Consider the following 4,752-nt stretch of genomic DNA (forward strand, 5'->3'; position numbering starts at 1 on the left):
CCCCACCAATATTTTCTGAAAACCAACATTGATGCTTATAACAACAAATTCAATGTCAGACTCACCAGATATACATACCAAATTACTTTTTAAATGAGACTTGCAATAAATTGCCACCCCGCCTCCTCTCCTTTGCCTCCTATCATGGCGGTATAAAATATAATTGTTCATTGACAGAAATAAGCTACTGATGTCGCTATTAAACCAAGTTTCCGAAACGCATATGATATCAACATCAGAGTTTTCAAAAACAGTCCTAATGTAGTCAAATTTTAGATCAGTTAGGCTTCTAGCATTAAAATGTACCACATTAAGACCGCAATTTTGTTTACTAAATATATTTAACAAAGTTTTGTGGTCCATCAAAGTTGATAATCAGTCATTTCAGCTTCCAGTCTAAGTTTTCTTTGTAAAGTTTTACATTTTAGGTCCCTGGAATCATGGTCTATGTCGAGATCATTCAGATTTAGATTTTTCTTGGCTTTGATACAGTTTACACATCTTAGAACGCTGCTATTATGTATAAGAAATTTTTTGCTTTGTTCTACTATTCTAAAATAAATTTCTGTTTTGCATTATGCTTTTATTGACGTTTGCTATTTTTTACCATATTAAGTTTTGTTGTTACAATATCTTGCTCATCTTTTTTTTTATAATTTTTATGCAGTCTTCTCACCGTCTTTACGCTCACACCCTGTATATTGAAATGTAGGCACTACTAAGGACTGGAATCTCCTCGCAGCTAATACACTATGCTCTTCAAATATCTTCGATGCTCTAAACATTTAGATAATAAAATGGGATATGATATCTTATGGTTAGATGTACACGACTTTAAATACTGCGACAGATAAGACCGACAATATTTCGAATAGGGCTTAAAATTGGTAAAAATACATTGGGGATATTTAACTACCAACCAATGTATCATCCCTTGTACATAGTTATGTGGATAACCATTCGCTAGTATTTGACTGATACAAGTAGTTAGATCCTGATGTAAATAAAGATCGCTAGTCCGATGTAATATTCTTCGTAAGAGATAGATGACAGCGTTTCTTTTAAATTCTGCGCTCACATTAAAAGTATAATGCACTGTACATTGAGAGCTGGTAGGTTTTTGATACAAAGATATATAGAATTGATTATCAGCATGGACAGTATTATAATCTAAATAGAATAGGATAGGCAGATTGCCATATTTCACGATCACAGTCTCCAGTTCACAGGTCACATCATATCCAGTCCACTTAATGCAGCCATAAAACTGTCCACTGAGGTTCTTGGTAAATATAGGAGTATGTCTTGTACATACTTCCACCAGGCTCAAACTCCATTCGCAAGGGATATGGATTGATAGTGGATCTCTATCTTAGAATCCATGTATATGGAGGCAAGCAATCCGGAGGCAGCACCTCCTTGAGGAAGATCCTCTATCTGTTGGTACCATACTGAATTGAAAGAGAAATAATTCGCTTGACGCAAAATAAAATCCAATATCCGCTCCAACATACATATATCTATCGGACATTTTTCACGGAACCAAATTAATTTCATTAAATTTTGTAGAGTCTGCCACAATGTGTCCATAACATAGTTCTCACTATGTCGTAAATCCAACAAATGGCCGATGAAACCATCCATATCCAATAGATTATGTTTAGACATCCGATCCTCTAAAGTAGTTTTTAGCACATAGATGCAGAATTTCTGAAGGGGGCTTATATACCAAGCCAAAGGACTGCATATAGGTGGAATGAGACACTCAGCCTTATGCACCTATAAATTACCATATAGATGTGGAATTTCAGACACTGCACACAATTTTTTACTTCTATCTCACACATATTCTAAACAAGCTACCGTTTTCACATACGCAGCAATTCATTTCTCAACTTTAGTGATATAATCCATGCAAAATATCAAGATGATAGTTTTGCCTTTATCAGCTTGGACGGTTATTAGCTCAATGTGCTCCTTAAGGAAATTATGCGTAATCTGATATAGTTGTGCAAGCATTTGATGATCTGATGACTGCTCCTGATGCTTAGCCCATAATATCCAGAAATTCAGTTTAATGGGCCTCTAACTCTGCTCTACAGTTTAACCACACATCAATGTGATGCTCCAAATAGCCCTCTGAATACTTTCTGAGAGCTATTAGGGAATCCTGCACATTGGGTGGATATAAAGGTGAATACTTAGGCACAAAACTAAGCAGTATCTCCATCTCTAGAGGCACGGACCTATCGCTCATATTCAGGAAACCTCCAGGAACTGTCTCTGGATATAACATGGGATTTGTTTCACTGTCAAGCAATTGGCCACCATTAAAGCCATGATGTACCACATTGGTTGAGTATATGTTAAGTGAGGATCGTGGACGTGATGGATGCACAGCCGTGAAGTTTGCAAGCCGGGATACAACTGAGGACGTAGAGGACTCCAATGAATCACCAGCAACGAAAGAACGCTTAATGTTATTTTAGGATGAAAATTACCAATGTTGTCACCTATATGTTCTATGTTCCGCTCCGTGGGTAGTATCATTAAGGTTGACCAATGTAGCATATATATGTTCTCTTTCCATTATGTTGAAATCTTAGAATAAGACAAAAATGTTAGCACCAATAACATATTATATGAGGACCGACATGTTTAAATAAAGTAATATTACTCACCTTTGTTATAAAATATTTTAGCTGTTTGCAAACAACGCCAGACAGGTACTCGTAACTAGAATTCTGGATATAGAATACTTCTTCTTGTTGGTTAGCATATACCAGCAAGATGATATCATATTAGGGAAACGAGAAGGAGTTTGATCTTTTCATACTGGATATGTATTGCTCTGAAGTCTTGAAGTCTTATTGACAAATTTCGCATTGTTAGGCATTTTCTTTTCCGAAAAGTGCAAAATCGATGAGTGACTAAAAAATCAGTATTTTTTATGCTTATACTTAAGCCTCAAAATGAGAGCATTCTTTTAAATCTTGTTTGCATTTAACTTCTTTTTATGAAATAATTCTAATTATTAACTATAACTATACTTGTACTTCTATAAGTATACAGAATTTATAACGCTGATTTTGTACTTTAATGAAAGTGAAAATACATAAGCTATATTTAAATTTAAAAATTTTTAATTAAATTCCGTTTATTTTAAATCAGCCGGAAAGTTGAAACTTATCTTAAGAAAATATTTTTTTTTTATTCAATTTTACAAATTTTGTGTTGTCAATATAATTTAAATTGTAACTCAACTTTCTGCGATTAAATATCGACAGCCACATTATATTCCCCCTTTCGAAAAACAACCTTGCGACCGTAACGCGAAGTGTATAACTTACGATCATGCTTATCAGTAACTGAAGGCTTAATTTCTTGTTCCTTAACATATTGCTCACTGAAGGCTGCTTTGATGCTTTGAGGTGTGGACGGTTGAGCTGTGTAGTATACGAAGTAGTTCTTCATCGGAGAGTGAGGGATCCATTTTTTTATATTTAGATTATTAGATGTAACTAGAAGGAATTATGCTATTATAAAGGTATAATTTATGAGTAATTACGTACCGTGTATAATGAAAGAGCCAAGAGATGGATAAGGGTTATTTGACCTTAGTATACAAACTTTGTTTGACAACACTTTTATTTTAATTTATTTTATTTGTAATAAATAAATAATTTAACACAGCAAAGTGCAGGTGATAAAAAATAGGTTTTTGTACACAAACTTTGTTTGACAACACTTTTATTTTAATTTATTTTATTTGTTATAGATAAATAATTTAACACAGCAAAGTGCAGGTGATAAAAAATAGGTTTTTGTACACAAACTTTGTTTAACAACACTTTTATTTTAATTTATTTTATTTGTTATAAATAAATAATTTAACACAGCAAAGTGCAGGTGATAAAAAATAGGTTTTTTAATTTCTATTTTGGTTTATTATAAAGAAATACGGCCTTATTCATAAAAATTTCTTAAAATGCTTTTTAAATACATTTTAGTTAAAATGTATTTTAACTTTATAATGGCCTTATAATGCACATTATTCATAAACGTATTATAAACCTTTGACAACTATAATACAAATGTTAATAACATTACTGTTAAACACAAAACATTTTACGACACTGTGAGAAATATGAATTAATGCAGCACAAAAATAAAAATTAAAAGATTTTTTATGATTAATAAATCGTTATTTAATTTGCAATTTCATTAAAAGTTTTTTTCAATAAATGTTTTTAATATAACATTAGGTTTCTTTCGATTTGTTGAATTATCATCACATTTTTCTTCACAGTCAGATAAGGAACTAAAGTTGATAGCCGCAGAAAAATTGTCATTATAAGGTATTTTGGAGTCATTTTCATTGTAAGTAACTGCAAGATTGTGCAATACTGCAAGTGCGACTATAACTGTTTTCGCATTCTCCAATGATATATTCAACCCATCTAGGAGGCAACGAAATTTTTGCTTCCACACACCAAAGCATCTTTCAATTGTATTTCTGGTGGCAATGTGTGCAGCATTGTATCGTTCTTCTTTGCGTTTTGTGGTTTCAGTATTGGAGTGAATAGGTATGGTTGAAGTTTGTATCCTGAATCGCCAACCAAGCGCCCTTTGAATTTTCCTGCCTCTAACTGTTCTTTAAGAATTGACTCATCGAAAATCCGGCAGTCGTGCGTACTACCTCTCCATCTTGTGACTACATTGCAAATTTTTAAATTTGCATCACATACCACC

The sequence above is a fragment of the Teleopsis dalmanni genome, chromosome 1, assembly GCF_002237135.1.
Source record: "Teleopsis dalmanni isolate 2A chromosome 1, ASM223713v2, whole genome shotgun sequence".
Taxonomy (NCBI): Eukaryota; Metazoa; Arthropoda; class Insecta; order Diptera; family Diopsidae; genus Teleopsis; species Teleopsis dalmanni.